Genomic DNA, 19,099 nt, shown 5'->3' with positions numbered 1-19,099 from the left:
TATGCCTCCATCCAGAAGTCAGTAATCTTCTCTACATTAGGTGCTATGAAGTGATTTGGCTATTTGGAAGTTCTTCCTAAGAACAAACCCTTGTGTTTAAGATAATGGGCCTGGGAATCAGAGTGCCTGGGGTTTGGGTTCTAGCTCCACTATCTGCTAACTGTTAGTTAAGCTCTGCCTCCTTTCTTCACCTGGTTAATGGGGATAATAATAGTATTTCATAGAGTTTACATGGTGATGAACTGATCCAACATGTCTGGCAGCATAGTAAATGCTCAATAATTGTTAATTATCATCACACTCATTTTTATTTTATTTTTTTACTGCAAATTTGAATCAAGATGCTATTTGGCTTCAGAATTATTTAATTATGATCACATTAGCTAGAATCAAAGATAGATGAATAATGAGAAAGTTAATCAAAAATGTAGACTCAAATTGTTGAGCATTGTTTTTAAATTATTTGTTAAAGACATGTATCCATAATCCTCTGATGGCTCCATGGTTTTTAAAATTCTGTTCCAGGCAGTATTTGGTCTTTGTGGGAAAAACAGCAAAGTTAACTTGTTCTCTTTTATTTTTTAAAAGATTTTACTTATTTATTTTTTTAGAGAGAGGGGAAGGAGGGAGAAATAGAGGGAGAGAAACATCAGTGAGAGAGAGAAATATTGATTGGTTGCCTCTCATATGTGCCTCATCCGGGGACTGAACCCGCCACCTGGCCCAGTGCCCTGACCCGGAATCCAATTGGCGACCTTTTGCTTTGCGGGACAATGCCCAACCAACTGAGCCACACTGGTCACCAGCTGAGCCACACTGGTCAGGATGACTTGTCCTCTTTTAAAGGCATAGCTAAAATGTAATTATTTACATTTTCTGTTGTTCATATCATATCAGAATGACTGCAGGATTACTGAGACCAATGGTATGATAGTGAGTAGTGGATGGTTATGCTTCTAAAAAATAGCCTGGAGTATTATTTACTTTCTCTATTGCTTTTGTTCTTTATTTTGTTGATTTCTGTCCTTATATTATTATATTCATTCTTCTGGTTCTTTTGGATTTGCCCATTTTCAAGGTCTTTTGTTGAATGTATGTATAGTTTGTTTGTTTTAAATCTTTTTAGTACCTGAAAATGTTTAAGTAAAAGCATAAATCTCCCTTTAAGGACTCCTTTTCTTTGTTCAGAAGGTCTTTTAACTTATAACTCCATGGTGTACTTGGCACCAAATTTATACTGGGAAGTTCACCAGGAAGATACATTGCTTAAATTTAGATGTTTCATTAATACGTTACTGATATATTCATTACCTACACCAGGTGATGTGTGTGTATACATATACATATATGTGTATGGATGTGCACATGCACATGCATGTGTGTATACATGTATGTGTGTGGATGTATACATACATGTGTGTGTACGAGTGTATACTTTGAAACATATGAGGCTGGAATGATTGGAATTACGTGCTGCTATGATATAGAAAATTAACTAATCATTCATAGCCTTACTATTTTTAAAGAAAATCTTGACCCTGTGAAAAGGAATGGTCTCAGGAGTAATAATAATAAAAAGTAATAATGATATAAAGGTATAAATCATGGGAATGTGTAATATTCATAGAGTATTTCCTAAAGGATAATAGCCTATTTATTTCTCAGTATTTGTTGTTTTCAACTAATTTTTTCTTAACACTGTTGGGGAAAAAGCGTTCCCATCAGTGATAGTGGGTGTGGCTAGTGTTAGAATCTCCATGTACCTGCTGTTCTTTTAGGCTCCCACTAGATTATTGTAGTGTGTCCCAACTGCTTCCCTGCACCTATTCTGCTCCCTCTAGGTCTGTTTTTCACTCAGTCAGAATGGAAGCCTAATCACATCACTTTCTCTTCTGGAAACACTTCAGTGCTTCCTTATTTCTCTCAGGATGCTCAAAGCTCTGCATGATCCTAGTGCCACCTGTCACTCCAGCATAATTCTGAACCAGCCTGCCCCCTTTGCTTTATGATCCAGTGACCTTGGCCTTCTCAGTTCCTGTCTCAGTTCTTCCACACAGAAATTTTGCTCATCCTATTTCCTGTTTGCCAGAGGTCCCACTCCCCCACCCTTCATCTTAGGCTAACTCCTCATCTCAGTTCATTCATGACTTCCTCAGGGACAGCCTTTCAGACTTTCTCCTGCTGTATGTGTTCATAGCAGTATTTACCTTCTGCATATACTTGTATGGTTTTTATTTTATTTTTGTGACTCTTTGAAGTCTGTCTCCCCCACCACTAGATTGAAAACTTTATGAGAGAAAACCATGTCTTTTTCTTATTTGCTGTTGTATCCCCACTGAGAAGGTAATGAATAAATATTTGCTAAGTGACTGAAGGGTTTTGTTTTTTCAGTGTTTTTTTTGGGGGGGGGGGAGAAAATTTTATGTACATTATAGTTTTTGAGAATCACTGCTCTAGATGTTGTTGGTTTCAGCCCTGGATTAAATCAGAACATGGGCATTTATGTACTTGAACAATATTGCTTTGTTCTTCATTTAATTGCTTTTTCTCAATTGAACTGTGGCAGCGTGTCCTTGGTTCACATTGAGATATGCTGTAAGTGATAAGCTGTTGAATTGGTTATATGGACTATCATCAGTAGTGTCCATTGTATCAGATAATAGAGTCTTCATGAGGACTCAGAGGACAAATCTATCTGATCTCACTCCCAGAAAAAAGTGTGTTTCTCCTGAACAAGTGGTCTGTTTTTGTCCTGGCAGCACTTTTGTCTTGTACCTAATCCTTGTTTTTTGATGCTCAGAGCCAAGTTTGCAGCTCACATCTAAAAATCAGTACATGGTTTCTAGCAGGCCCCTCTGAAAACTAATCTTAATCTTAGCATCATCTAAATCTTTAGAATTTTAACTGATTTGTTTACATATTTTATAGTTTGTTCAATAAAAGGATCTTTAGCTTTCAAGGAAAAATAGAAGTCCACCAGAGGTTTTTTTTTTTTAAGTTAAGTTAATCTGCTTGTTGGGTAAGAAATGAGTTCAGTGTGTCTCCTCATGCTGAAAGTGGAGAGGATATGAGGAAAATGAAAAACGTATTACATATTGGGAGGAATGCTAGGTGTTAAGTTCTGATTGTTCATTTAGGAACTAGAACTTCTTCCTTTTTTTTTTTTCTGCTCATGTCACCAAAGCACAGGCATTGCTTTATTGAGAAGTCTGAGGGGGTATATTAGAGTTTTCTGTTAGGCTCAGGGACCTGCAGTTAGCACTTTAGTATGCACATGCTGGAAATTGGGTAGAGTTTTATTTTAACTGTCCCCCCTTAGTCCTACCTACACAGAGCAGCAATTACCTGTTCACTGCTGTGTGGGTTATGATTTCTGTGGGAGTTATGATCAAAGGCCTTGCTTGGTATTCGGCTTGACTAAATATCAGAGCCCCTTTGTTTTCCTTATATTGCAAAATAAAATTTTGTGCCATCTGATGAAATCATAGCTGTGCAGTAGCATATCTGACTCTTAAGAGACCAGGCATTGGAGAAGCTGGAGATATTTTAGAGTGATGACCAAAGAATCCCTCACTTTGACCAGGAAAGCAGATCTTAAGACTCCTTCAGAGTCCACTTTTGATGCCCACAGTTTTAAAGAAAACTGTTTGAATATAGATTGGTCAACTTGCCCTGTGGCATTCATTACTCCATGGGCAGCAGGAAGTGTTAGCAATGTTTCATATATTTTTCTTGGCTTGCCAGCAAGAGATGTAGGACTTTACAGTCAATGTTAGTAACAAATTTTGATAAACTTTCCAATTATATGACTCCTATAGTTGAAAATAAAACCCTCGTGATTCTAGCATAGAGAGAGTAACAGCTGTTTTTTTCCAGGGAGATCACTGTCCCTTCAGAGACTACGGGGAAGCATGGCATCCTGAAGTACACAGAAGGAAAATATCTGTAATTGTCTAATTATTGCATGTTACACAGGTGTTATTTGTTTATACAAGTTAGGTTTTGATTGGGCAAATAGGAGAAGCATGTTGATTCAAGAAATGAAGACTAGAAGAGCCACATATGATTGTAAAAACAAAAAGGAGTTACTTGTACCAGTTCTCATTACTGAAGGCATTTGTATTTGGGTTGAGGCTTTAACAAATTCTAAGATTACTCGAGGAGTAAAACAATTCAAGTGCAAATTGCTATGGCTATAGATCGTCAAAAAGGTATAAGATGAGTTTCAGCCAGCCAGATAACTTCCAGATGTCAAAATGTGTTGAATATAAGATAAGGACAAATGTGCTTGGAAGGCTATAGATATCCAGATTTTATCATTAGTGGTTTGTAAAGAGAAATTTTTTCTGAAATAAATATGATAAGCCATCTAGGGTGTAAATGTTCAAGGGCCAGTTGGGGATACATAAAGACTTATGTCAGGTAGCTCTTCCATGGCCCCAGTATGATAACCAGCCAGTACTAGCCTTTGAGACAAAGTACCTCGTCTGGGAGGTGTCAGGTAGAGATTTGGGTCAAGGACTAATCAAGAGAGTCATATGTAAGCTATACAGGTTGAGGGGAAAGATCAGGGCAGGTAGAGACACAGTCTAGACTCAAGTGAGTTTCCTTTGAAGCCTGCTGACACATTCAGCCAGTTCATTACATAGGCCAGGGGTCCCCAACCTCCAGGCTGCGGACCAGTACCAACCCATGGCCTGTTAGGAACTGGCCACACAGCAGGAGGTGAGGGCAGGGGGGCGAGCAAGCCAAGCTTAGCTCACATTATTACCTGAGCTCTGCTCTCCTGTACTCCCCCAACCCCACCCCAGCTCCCTCCATCCGGGGAAAAATTGTCTTCTACAAAACTGGTCCCTGGTGCCAAAAAGGTTGGGGACCAATGACATAGACAGCAAATACAAGATCAGTACAGTGTCTGCTCATTATGTCCCTCGTCCACCAGGAGAACACTGAAACCCAGGAGGTCAAATGGTCATAGGTAACACCAGGAACAGTTTCTGTACTATAGCTAAGCCTTTTTTTTAGCCTGAGGTATAGCGTAAGGAGTGGGTGAGGTAGATGAGAACGTGCCTCACAGCAGCCTCTCATAAGGAGGGAGGTTGGAGAGAAAGTCTTATAGCAGCACCTCCAGGACCAACTGTCTTTCCATACTCTGAACCACTGATTTTCAACCTGTGGGCCACAAGAATTTTTAAAACATTCAGTCCTTAACTATTTAGTCAGGGGCACTGACCTCTTTTCTCTAGATTGTCAAATTAAAAAAAAAAAAAAAAAAAGAAGAGCCAACACAACAATTGTCCAATGTGAATGAATAAAAATTATACCTGTTTTTTTTTTGTCAGATGGGCAAAAAATATATATTTTTGGTGTGGTACAAAATTCTAGTGATTAGTCTGTGTGTGCCATGAGATGGAAAAGGTAAAATCTCTAGAGTATCACAGGGTGCTCTGCCAAGGCTCAGGTCACTTGCAGTTGGGCCAGTCTGTGCAGCTGATGTGGACACATGAAATTTTCTGTTGCAGAGCAGCTCCCCACTCTTATCCATGGGAAAAGAGAGAGGATGGGGTAAACCTAAGGCCTGAAGACAAAAGTGTTAGAGGCAGTAGTTTCCAGCACTAGGGAATTAGTGTTCTGTTGGCTTTAGGAGAAGCAGTTGACTATGATGTCTGTCCTGGACTGTTAAGAGATTCTGGATATCCTCACAGAGTCATTTGGTACATTCTGAAGAAATGTCATTCTTATGGTCATAGCTTATCCCAAGAAGCTCTTAATGTCATTCATCAGGAATACTGGTATGACCTTTCATCAAGGCTTTTTTGTATTTCTTCCAAAGACTCAGCTTCTGATCTGTAGCTTGTTACAGGAACCTTTAGGCTGCATGAAGAAGAAGCAGAAACTACCTTGTGGTGGTAACACTGAGTAGTTAAAGTTAATTTATTTTACTAGCCAACAAAACCCAAATGGAAAAAAAGTAGATTCCTCTAATTAGGCATATCAGTTTATGAGATTAGTGAATAAATATCCTCAAAATAGGAATATATCAGGGACAGTGAGGATATTGGCCAATTTCAGTCTTTAGTTTATACCACAGTATATTATTATTTTCTCCAGTTGTCTCCAATCTAGATATATAAGTAGATAAAACCTTTTTTGACTTTATTTTTTAAAATGACAGCTTTATGGAGACAAAATTCATCCATGTAAAGTATACAGTTCCTTGGTTTTAAGAGTTGTACAACCATTACTACTGTCTAATTTTAGAATATTTTTGTCACTTAAAAAAGAAACCCTATTGCCATTGACAGTCACACCACATTCCTCCCTCTAATCTACCTGGCAGCCCCTAATCTACTTTCTGTCTGTGGATTTGCCTAAGAGATAAATTCTTTAAAAAATACATTTGTTTATTAACTAGACATTTATTTATATGTCTCTAAACATGAGTATGATGCTAAAAGGACATAATTATTATTTTTACATTAATAAAAAGTCATTTATATGTAATTGACCTAGGAACTTCTCTCTCAGAATTATTAAATTTAAAAAATTACCCTAGGTTTAGTACACAAAACAGCTTTCCTTTAGTTTTGAATCTAGAGAATGTGCATTATTGGTTACTTCTGTTATGTCTTATATTTTAATTTTTTCCCAGAGCTGAATTAGTGACTGATACATCAGTAAGTATCAATTAAGGAAGCTTCATTTTATTCTGGTGACAGAGCTAGAATTAGAATCCAGCTTCCCTCCCATTAAGTCTCCTCTTTCCATTATAGCACACATACTTTCCATGTGTGCCCAAAGCTGATTTTTTAAAGAGCATTTGAAAATAGCTCATAGAAGTGTGCATCATTGTTTTTTATTTCGTTGTTCTTCTATATTTTGTAACCAAACATAAAATCACAAGTTTAAATGTTATTGTATGAATGCTGAAATGATAAGTAGGCTAAGGGAGAAAAAAGAAAAAAAACTTTTACCCTGGCTGGTGTGACTCACTTGGTTGAAGTGTCATCTCATAAACCTAAAAGTTGCCAGTTTAATCCTCAGTGCACATACCTAGGTTTCTGGTTCAATACTTAGTCGGGGTGCATATGGGAGCAAACAGTCCATGTTGCTCTGTCACATCAATGTCTGTCTGTCTGTCTCTCCTTTACTCTCTCCCTTAAAAGCAATGAAAAATATCCTCTGGTGAGGATTAAAAAAATTTTAAACTTTCATTTTTTTTTTTTAAATTTATTTTTAGAGTGAGGGGAAAGGATGGAGAAAGAGAGGGAGGGAAACATCGGTGTGCGAGAGAAACCTCAGTTGGTTTTCTCTTGCTCACCCTCAACTGGGGACCGGGCCCACAACCAGGCAGTTGTCTTCACTGAGAATCAGACTGTCAACCTTTTGGATTGTGAGATGACACCCAATCCACTGAGCCACACCAGTCAGGGCAAAACTCTCAGTGTTTTCACAGTGAAAGAATTTATGTAAAGTAGGAGGACTTAAATTCTATGCAGCATTTTCAGCTTGAGTACTTGATGTGTTTAAGTAGCTTTAGTCAGGGTCTTCTGGTCAAGATAGAGGTGTAGGTAGACGTGCTTTGCCTCCTTGCACAGCCATAGAAAGAATTACAACCAGATCTCAAAAACTTAATAACACCCAGAAATGTCAGAAAATTGAGCTGTATGGAAGTCCAACAACCAAGGATTTAAAGAAGCCACTTACATACAGATGGGTAGGCAGGGTGGAGTCTTGGAGACAGTTGGAAAGGCAGTGTGGAGTGGAGAGGTGGCAGCAGTGGAACAAACAGTCCACATTCACATGTGATGGATGAAAATTGGGAGGGATATCTTGGGAGCGAGTGATTCCAGCCCAGGCCAGAGTACACAGCCCAGGGTTCCAGCACCGGGAAGACAGATTCCCAATACCTCTGGCTGTAAAATCCAGAGGGGAATGGGGAGGCAGAAGAAAGAGCCAGATTTTCACCGCTAAAAGGACCTGCACAGTCTTAGGATGTACGCAAACCCACCGGGGCAGCAGCTGGAAGGGCACCAGTCACAAATGAGAAGGGGGTAAAGTGACTAAGTGGGGTGAGTGCTGGGCGAACCTCCAGAAGCCAGGCAGCAGCATTGTCCCCTCTCTGAACCCGCCCCACACAGCCACAAAGTGAAGAAGTAGGTTGTTCCACCCTTGCAATTACCTAAGGCACTGCCCCATATAAATTACAGGTACCTTTCCTAGGTAGGCCACGCTACTAAGGGATTAAAAGCAGCTCTGCCTAATACACAGAAACAACCAAGGGAGGCTGCCAAACTGAGGAGGCAAAGGACTATGGCGCAAATGAAAGAACAGAGCAAAACCCCAGAAAAAGAACTAAGTGAAACAGAGATAGCCAACCTTTCAGATACAGAGTTCAGAACACTGGTGATAAGGATGCTCAGAGAACTCCTTGAATATGGCAAAAAAATAAGTGAATAAAGGAAGAAATGAAGGTTACACTTAAGTGAAATAAAGAAAAATCCAGAGGCAACCAACAGAGAAGGGAAGGAAGCCAGGATTCAAACCAACAATTTGGAACATAAGGAAGAAATAAACAGTCAACCAAATCAGAGTGAAGAGACAGAATTAAAAAACAAAACAAAACAAAACAAGGATAGGCTTAGGAACCTCTGGGACATCTCCAAATGTGCCAACATCTGAATCATAGGGATGCCAGAAGGAGAAGAGGAAAAGTAAGAAATTGAAAACTTTCTTGAAAAACAATGAAAGAAAACTTCCCTAATTTGGCAAAGGAAATAGGCATAGAAGTCTAGGAAGCACAGAGAACCCCAAATAAGTTGGACACAAAGAGGACCACACCAAGACACATCATAATTAAAATGCCAAAGGTTAAAGATAAAGATAGAATCTTAAAGACAGCAAGATAAAAGCAAAGAGTTACCTACAAAGGACTTCCCATAAGACATCAGCAGATTTCTCAAAAGAAACTTTACAGGCAAGAAGGGACTGGCAAGAAGTATTCAAAGTGATGAAAAGCAAAGAACTACAACCCAAAAAGACTATAAATTCACAACTATCAACAGCTGAATCTAAAAACAAACAAATCAAAAAACCAGAACAGGAACAGAATCATAACTATGAAGATCATTTGGAGGGTTATCAGTTGGGAGGGGAAGAGGAAGAATGGAGGAAATGGTACTGGGGTTAAGAAGCATAATTGGTAGGAACAAAATAGGGGGATGTTAAGAGTAGCGTAGGAAATGGTGAAGCCAAAGAGTTTAAATGAATGATCCATGGACATGAACTGAGGAGGCAGATTGCTGGAGGGAAGGGGGATACTGGGCAGAGGGGGACAAAAGGGGAAAATTGCAACAACTGTAATGGCATAATCAATAAAATACACTTAAAGAAGATATAAAAATGCTGCCTTGGCTGGTGTGGCCTAGTTGGTTGGAGCGTTGTCCTGTTACCCAAGGGTTGTGTGTTCGGTTGCTGGTGTTGGCACATATCCAGGTTGCGGGTTCAAGCCCCAGTCTAGGCATGTACAGGTGGCAACTGATCACTGTTTTTCTTTCACATCAATGTTTTTTCTCCCTTCCTCCCTCTTAAAAAAAAAAAAAAAGGCAATCAAAAATGTCCTTGGGTGAGGGTAAAAAATAAAATTAAAATGCTTTAAGGAGCTCAAGCTGGAGGAGATAATGACCACCCAAAGGGTTTTTTATTGCTGTTTGTATTTTAAATTTTATGGTGTAAATATACACTGTAAAGAACAAAAATTCTTTTTTTGTATGTTTTATTGATTATACTGTTACAGTTGTCCCAATTTCTTTTCCCTTTGCTCCCCTCCAACCAGCACCCCCCTCCCTCCAGCAGTCCCACCTCCCCCTTAGTCCATGTCCACAGGTCATACATATAAGCTCTTCTCTACATCCCCATTGTCTATTCTGTATCCTCCTACTATGCTTCTTAATTCCTGCACCATTTCCCCCTTCTTCCCTCTTCTGCCTCCCAGCTGACACCCCCTTCACGTGCTCTTCCTACCTATGATTCCGTTCCCACTCTGGTTGTCTGCTTAATTTCAGTTTTTAGCTTCTGTTGTTGATAGTTGTGATTTTTTAAAAATAATTTATCTGTTCATTTTATTTTATTTTTTTAGAGAGAGGGAGAGAAATATCACTGTGTGGTTGCCTCTCACTTGCGCCCCCAACTGGGGTCCTGACGTGCAACCTGGTCACGTGCCCTGACTGGAAATCGCAGGCCAATGCTCAATCCATTGAGCCACAGCAGCCCGGGCGATAGTTGTGATTTTGTTGTCATTTAAATGTTCATTGTTTTGATCTTTTGCTTAAATAAGTCCTTTTAACATTTCATATAATAGTGGCTTAGTGATGATGAACTCCTTTAGCTTTACCTTGTCTGGGAAGCACTTTCTCTGTCCTTCCATTCTAAATTATAGCTTTGCTGTATAGAGTAATCTCAGTTGTGGGTCCTTGCCTCTCATCCCTTTAAATATTTCCTGCCAGTCTCTTCCTGCCTGCAAAGTTTTTTTTTTTTATAAATCAGCTACAGTCTTATAGGTACTCCTTTGTAGGTAATTTCCTTCTTTTCTCCTGCTGCTTTTAGATTCTCTCTTTATCCTTAATCTTTGGCATTTTTATTATGATGTGTCTTGGTTTGGTCCTCCCTGAGTCTAGTTTGTTTGAGACTTTCTGTGCTTCCTGGACTCATATGTCCATTTCCTTCCCCAAATTAGGGACGTTTTTCTTCATTATTTTTTCACATAAGTTTTCAATTTCTTGCTCTTTCTCTTCTCCTTCTGGCATCCCTATGATTCAGATGTTGGTACATTTAAAGTTATCCCAAAGGTTCCCAAGCCTCTCGTCATTAAAAAAAAAATTTGTTTCCCTCTTCTGTACTGGTTGTTTTATTTCTTCTTTATGTTCCACTTCATTGATTTGAATACTGGTTTCCTTTCCTTCACCACTAGTTTCCTGTGGATTTTTCTTCATTTCACTTAGTATAGCCTTCATTTCTTCTCTGTTGTGCTTAATCTTTTCTGTCAAGTCTGTGAGCATCTTTATCATCAGAACTTTGAACCATGCATCTTTTAAGTTTGCTATCTCTTTATCTGTTAGGTTCACTGCTTAGGTCTTCCAATGTGCTTCTGTGTCTTAAGTAGAGCTGTCACACCTGTTCCGTTGTAAAGGGGTGGAGCCTTAGGTATTCGTCAGTGTTGGTGACCCATTTCACCGTGCTGTGGGGCTGTATGTGGGGGAGGGGTCTGAGAGGAAAATGCTGCTTGCTCAGCACTGCTTGCCCCCTTTCCAGGCACTTCTCCCCCTCTCTGTATTAAACAAGTGGACTCTGTTGAGAGATTGCCAGTTTCTTCCTCCACCCCAACCCCCACTGACTTCCACTGTCAAAAGCAATGTGGCTCTATTTTCCCTGGCACTGGAACTGGGCACTGCGCGGTCTGGTCTGGGGCTGGGATATCTTCCCCAATTTAAAATGTATGACTGTGCTTTTCATCTCAGCTTCAGTTGCTGTGCTACTAGCCATGGTGCTAGCTGCACCGCCAGCCATGATGCCTGCTGCTGCCGCCAAGCACTGCCCCTGCAGCTACTGCTGCTGCTCTGCACCTTGTTTGCTCTGCCCCTCCTACCTTTCTGGCTAAATATTTCTTCTTTATTTCTTTGCTGAACTTTGCTGTAGTTTTGATTTTCTGGTTTCTGTTTTTTTGTTTGTTTGTTTTTGTTTTTTTTGGTTTTAGTTTTGAAGGGGTTGTAAATTCCTTTTTTGTTGTGATGGAGATGCAGTGTATCTATCTATGCCTCCATCTTGGAAGTCCAGAGCACACCATTCTTAAATGTACAACTTGATGAAGTTTCACACATGCATATGTCTGTATAGTAATCACCACACAGATACTATCCAGAATATCTCAAATTCCAGAAGGCTCCTTAGTAGCTGGTGTTTGCGTTACAACCTTTTAAGAGGTCATCACTATTCTGACTTATGTAAACATGGATTCGTGATGCATATGAATGGCATAAAATGAGCCCTTTGTATCTGGCTGCTTCTGCTCGTGATTGTTTATGAGATTTATTCATACTTTGTATAGAAGTAGTTAATTTTTTTTGCTTTATAGTACTTTACTATATAAGTAAGGCACAATTTATCTACCTGTTCATGGAGATTTAGGTTGTTTATAATTGTTTTGCTATCATGCCTAAAGCTGCTAAGAACATCCTTATTCTTCTCTTCCAGTGAATATGTGCACTCATTTTTCTTGGGTCATAAGGTTTCATAGTAAAAGTTCAGAACTTCTTTATTAAAACAGCTAGAATGCCAAGCCTTATGCATAAGAAATTTTAAATGGATATGTACCTCTTTGATTCTATAATAGAAAATGGAAGAAACTAACATTGATTTCACTGTCAGTTTGGGGTGATATCATGGGCCTGTTCTATAATGGCAGGGATTATGGATGTTATACATTCGGTCATTCAGTAAACAGCAGTGCACCATATTAGGAGTGAGAGATACATCTATGAAAGACAATCATATATTCTGCTTCCACCAACCAGTGAACAGCTCATTCAAACATAATGTGTGGAGTACAGTGATAAAGAAACGAGAATTATTAGGAGAATACTTAGGGTGGACAGAGAAGGAAAACTCTGACTCCAAAAAACCTCCGCTGCCTTGCGGCATACCTCTTCAGGGGAAAGGCTAAGGGAGTAAACCGCGACAGAAAATCCGGAGCCGGAGTCCCTAAGGCGGTTTGACGTTGTAGTCAACACCGGCAACTCCTGCGGCGCACCTGAAGCCAAGCTGTATTGACTCCGTCTTTCCCTTGGATCCTTCAGCTGCGAAGAGAGGGGGGATCTGCTGCATGGGCAACAGCAGACCCTCCATATCACCCTGGCCAGGCTCTGTAGCTTCAGCTTCACTGGAGAGGACACTCCAGCGTCATCGCAAGATGTCGATTCAACACGGGAGGAGACAGATACCGTGTCACTCCCGAGTCGGACTACACAGCCATTCTCGGCGGTGCAGATAGACTCTTAAGAAGCTACACCATCGTCTCTCGAGACGGACGGCTGCCGACGACGACTTAGGGTGGAGCATCTCACTTAAACCTGGGTAGTCAGTGGAAGCATCTTGGAGAAAATGACATCTAAACTGCGTCCTAAAGATAGAATCGGAATTAGCCACATGAAGGAGCTGAGGGGTGGGTGTTGAGATAAGTAGGGCAATGAGAGTCTCTAAGGCAATGTTTCAGGCTTGGAAGTGAAGAAATTCAAAGTAGCTGGGTAAGCAGGGACTCTATGATAAAAGAGCCTTTTGGCAATATCGAGTTTTGACATCCTCATGTCATTGATGCTGCTTTTTCATCATGGGAAACTTCACCCATAAAGTGAGAATAATAGAATGAACTCTCATATACGCATCCCACCATTCAGCAATTCCTACTCATGTCCAATCATGTTCACCTCCATCCCCAGTGGATTGTTTTGAAGCAAATGTGAGCCATCACATAATCAGTGAAGATTTTTAGCAGGAGAGTGACATGATCAGTTTTGCATTTTAGAAATCACACTTTTCTTGTAACTTTAAAGTATCTTTTGCACACACAACCATATGGGAAAACATTTGCCAATGATACTTCAGACAAGGATTTGATCTTGAAAATATATAAAGAACTTATATGACTCAACACCAAGAAGACAGACAATCCAATAAAAAATGGGCAAAGGACCTGAACAGACACTTGTCCAAGGAGGACATACAGAGGGCCAATAGGCATATGAAAGAATGCTCAACATGACTAGCCATCAGAGAGATGCAAATTAAAACCAAAATGAGATACCACCTCACACTGGTCAGAATGGCCATCATTAACAAATCAGCAAGTGCCAGTGAGGATGTACACTGCTGGTGGGAATGCAGACTGGTGTAGAAAACAGTATGAATTTCCTCAGAAAAACTAAAAATGGAACTTCCATTTTATCCAGTGATTCCACTGCTAGGATTATACCTGAAGAATCCTGAAATACCAATTTCGAAGAACCTGTGCACCCCTATATTCATAACAACATTATTTACAATAGCCAAGTGTTGGAAACAGCCTAAGTGTCCATCAGTGGATGAGTGGATCAAAAAACTGTGGTACGTTTACACAATGGAATGCTATACAGCAGAAAGAAAGAACTATCTTGTAGCAACATGGATGGAACTGCAGAGTATTATGCTTAGTAAAATAAGCAAGGCAGTGAGAGACAAATACCATATGATCTCACCTAATACAGGAACCTAATGAACAAAACAAACAAATGAGGAAAATAGAACCAGAGGCCTGGAAACAAGGAACAGACTGACAGTGACCAGGAGGGAGGAGGGAGGGGGAGAAGGAAGGAAAGAAGGAGAAGGGTCTAGTCAAGGAACTAATGTAAATGACCCATGGACCTGGAATACAGGGTGGGAATTGACCGTGGGAGAGGGGGGAGGTGGGTGGTGCAGGGGAGAGCAATTAGGGGAAAATGGGACAACTGTAAAAGAAAGACAATTAAAAATAAAACAATAAAAATAAAAAATAAAATGCACACACCATAGTTTGGGCGCTTTTCATTCACTTCCAGTCACACACAGACATCTGTCTTTTCTCCCCTACCATCTACTATACTGGGGAACACAACTTTTGTTGAGTTAGATCTGACACTTGTTTTTGACCGATTTTTGGCATCTGAATCCAAAAATGACCCCAGTTTTTCTCTATCACGTCAACTTTTTAAGGTACAGGATACCCTCCATTTGTCCCCAAAATCATACAAAATGTACATACAAAGGAAAATAAAGAAAAAGTTACCTGAATATACTGTTTAATATTTAGAGTTATTTTATTCATATAAAGGCTATATATTGTTACTGTAAGTTAAATTGTGTACAAGTAGTAAAGTTCTGCTACCAAACATACATATTAAGGTATTTTATCTTTTCAAACAACAGGCTAGGGAATACCAAACTGAGATACTTGAAACAGTCTTCTTCAGTTGGCAAAGCTTTAACAAATTGCTTTGTGAGACCCAGTTTTATGTGCAGAGGTGGGAATATAATGTTCTTTCTGTCAACAAGTGGCTCATGTAGAATGTTTGGATCACCAGGTTTGAGGTCAGATCTTGAAGGCCAATTCGACTCCACCCACTGCTTCTCATGAGCTCTGCTGTGCCACATACACAGAAAACAGGGATACTTGGTGTATCTGCATTGCTGACCAAGAAGGAAATAGACCATTTTTAAGGTCAACACAGATGATTCAATTGTGCTTGTGATATTGCAACAGATCAATGACTCTCTTTATGGCTTCACATTCTTCACGAAAACAAACTGAATGGCCAGTTGGGACTGCACCAAATAAATTGCTATTGTTGAGGAGGACACACTTCAAGCTCCACTTTGAGCTATCATTGAACAGTCGCCATTCAGTTGCGTTCTAGATTGGAATTCCCAATTCCTCCATTAAACCATGTATGTTATGGCAATACACAAAGCCACCGTCACTTCGGAAGTACTGCAGAAATGCACTTTCTCTTGATCGAAGGTAGGATACATATGTTCCTTTTTCAAGCAGGTTTTTCTTGTGCAGTCTTGATGCTAGGATTCTGAAGCCTTTTTGGATAGTCCTGAATCTCGTGACAAATCATTCAACTCATGCTGATCAAATCCCTTACGAATTGAGTCATATTCAATTTCAAAATTTTTATCATCGCTGTCACTTAGTTCTTCAGCATACTCCTGTTTTTTGAAAGAGAGTAGTTCAATGAAAACTGGCACTGGGATTTCAGCTGAATGAGGCACTGGGCGTATAGCTGATAGTAGACTAGGATACGCTATTTCACATTTATTTTTCTTGTTATAGCCTAACATTTTCACTATACAAAAGTAACGGTCACTTGAATGATCTCTGAGCTCTCACCAAACCATAGATATAGCAAATGGCAATTTATCACATGTTCCCCTTATCCACATCCATAAACTCTCAAAACACTGCTTGCACACCTTGTGAGGGGCCCAAGACTTATCTTGATCACCAAGTTTTACTTTAAAATATGCAAAATAGACTTGCCTGATGAATGCGCTGATGTTTGTCCTTTGGGAATGGTGAAACTGCCACAGATATTACAAAAGGAATCAGGAGCTTCCGGCCAAGATGGAGGCCTAGACTTACATGCTCCATCTCCTTCCACAACTTAGAAGGAATACATCTACTGCAAAACCAGAAATAACAAGAAGTTCCAGAAAATAAAGTTACATGGAAGTCCAACGTATGATGTTATAAACAAGTGGTACTCATCTGGACAGGTAGGAGGGGCGAAGCTGGGGCAGAGAGATCAAGCTGTGCTGGCAGCAGCAACTGCGGCGACGGTGGCGGGACAGCGGTAAGCACAGACACCCGTATTTTAGAGAAGGTGAGAAACGCCTGGAGAGTACCCCCAGCTACAGACCAGACCCGTCAGCTCGCAATCTTAATGCCGGGGAAGGCATACCCCCTGTGCTTCGGACTGTGAAGGCTGGAGGGGGTGGGGACAGAGGAAGAAGCTCCCAGTTACTCAAGGGAGAGTAAATGGCAAAAATCCATCCTGGACCACTGCCCCTACAAAAAATGCCAGAGCATGGTGAGAAGGGTTACCCAGTAATGACGAGTGCATGGAGGTGTGACAGCCCCACCCAGGAAGCAAAGGTAAACACAAAACTGTCAGGATGGCAGTGATCATGATAGAGATTCCAGTCACGCAGCTAACCAGACAGCAAATATCTGATCTAACGGATCAGCAGATAGGAAATCTTACTGAGGCACAGTTCAGAGCTTTGGTTATATGTATGCTTACAGATCTAACAGCAGATCTTAAACAAGACAGGGAAGGAATGAAGGCTAGCCCTGCTGAAATGAACGAAAACACGTATGAAACAAGTGGTGAGGGAAAGAAAACCAGGGATCAAATCAACAAATCAGAACATGGGGAAGGAACAAACAGTCAACCAGTGCAAAAAGAGGAAACGAAAAGTGAGGAAAATGAGGAGAGGCTCAGGAACCTATGGGACAGCTATAAGCAGGTCAACATCTGTATCATAGGGTCACCAGAAGGTGAAGAAGAAGAACTAGAAATTGAAAATTTATGTGAAAAAATAATGAAGCAGCACTTCCCTAGCTTAGGGAAGGAAATAGACTTACAGGTCCAGGAAGCAGAGAGAATTCCAAAAGAACTGGACCCAGGGAGAACCACACCAAGACACATAATAATCAAAATGCCAAAAATTAAGGATAAAGAGAGAATCTTAAGAGCAGCAAGAGAGAAGAAGAGAATTACATACAAAGGGGTCCCAATAAGACTATCAGCTGATTTCTCAAAAGAAACTGCAGGCAAGAAGGGACTGGCAAGAAATATTCAAAGTAATGAATAGCAAAAACCTACAACCATGGTTACTCTATCCAGTGAAGCTGTCATTCACTGTAGAAGGGCAGAGAAAGTGCTTGCAGGACAAAGTAAAACTGAAGGAGTTCATCAGATCCAAACTACTGTTATATGAAATGTTAAAGGGACTTGTTTAGGAGAAAGAGGATCAAAACTATGAACATTAAAATGAAAATTGTATCTCAACAACCAACATCAGAAGCTAGGGAATCGAAACAAAGGCAAACTAAGTAGGCAACAAGAGTGGAAGAAGAATTATAGGTATGGGGAACATATTAGGGGGAAGTCAGCTGGGAGGGGGAAGTGGGGAAAGGGAGGGAGATGGTACAGGAATTAAGAAGCAGTAGGAGGAAGCAGAGTAGATAGGAAGATGTTGAGAAGAACTATATGCACAACCAATGGGCATGGACTAAGGCGGGGGACAACTGGAGGAAGGGGGTGTTCCTGGGTGGAGGGGAACAAAGGAAAATAAATTGGGACAACTGTAACAGCATAATCAATAAAGCATATAAAAAAAAGAATCAAGGTTGTTTAGGCACTTACAATGAGAAATAGCAGAGACAGACATGATCTGAAAGAAAGGAAATAAGTACGTATGTAAATAAATTCTGCTAACTCCTTGTATACAGACAGAACTGACTACACTTCAGAATATGATTCACTATATAGAGCGGCACAGCACCTCTCACAACACTGTCTCATGTGTAACTGAATAGCCTAGACAAGTATGAACCTGTTGCTGGTCTCCAAAGTCGTCCCCCACCCCTCCCCACTCGAGGGAGGTTTGCTCTCAGCCAATAGGAGAGCACTAGTGCTTCCCTCAATCCAGGCTCCATCCAGCCTAGAGTGGTTGCATTAAGATAAGCTGTAGAGAAAAAAATTGACGTGGTAGAAGAAAACTAACTGCACTTTTGAAATCAGCATGTCTATTTAAGTTTAAAACAGCTGAAAAATTGAACTCAACAGGAATTATGTTAAAAATTGTTCCCCTGTGCTATTTGTAGTAGTTTGCATTTTTTCAAACTGTATGGAAGCAGGATTAAACATTAAAATTATTTTATGTATTTATCTTCCTATGTAGATCAGTTGGTTAATTTTCATTTAAAAATACTATTAACATTTTGGCTTTTATAACTTACGAACATGTCATAATCAATATAAAGGTTTGTTTCTAGGATTCAGCCTCCATAATAGCAAAAAAACTGGTTTTTGGAAAGTAGAATTAGATTTATGGTTTTACTATTAATATTTTTTACAGATTTGAGTTGAGGAACTTATTCTGCTTTTGTGGCTAAGGTTTTGTTATTTACCTATTGAAATTACTTGTTGAAGTTTACTCTGATGGTGAGAATTAATATAGATTGCTTTTATTTTAAAACTATTTATAGCTGTCTGCAGGTCCCTAAGTTAAAAATCCCTTCCTGTAGTTGAGTGTTTTTGTCTTCAAGTGTTTTAGTTTCATGTTTTTAAAAGGTATTTCAGTGGATGGTTACTGTTGCAATATTTTGGGATGGTACTACCTTTATGCATTTATTTTGTCAGAGTCAGTCATCTTAATCTGAATCAGGGGTTGGCAAACTGACTGCTAAGACTGGTTCATACATTTTTTGGAGGATTATTTTGAAAAAAATGAAAGGGTAGAA

At 39.9% G+C, this 19,099-nt stretch overlaps 1 protein-coding gene across 2 annotated transcripts in view; it reads left to right on the top strand.

Moving 5' to 3' along the window:
• ZC3H6 (zinc finger CCCH-type containing 6) overlaps positions 1-19,099 on the top strand; it is a 65,170-nt gene that overhangs the window by 11,889 nt on the left and 34,182 nt on the right. The window lies entirely within an intron of this gene.

Source organism: Furipterus horrens, unplaced genomic scaffold (assembly GCF_987537825.1).
Source record: "Furipterus horrens unplaced genomic scaffold, mFurHor1.1.pri manual_scaffold_6, whole genome shotgun sequence".
Taxonomy (NCBI): Eukaryota; Metazoa; Chordata; class Mammalia; order Chiroptera; family Furipteridae; genus Furipterus; species Furipterus horrens.
The sequence above is the reverse complement of the archived record's forward strand: the minus strand, read 5'-3'. Positions and strand labels throughout refer to the sequence as shown.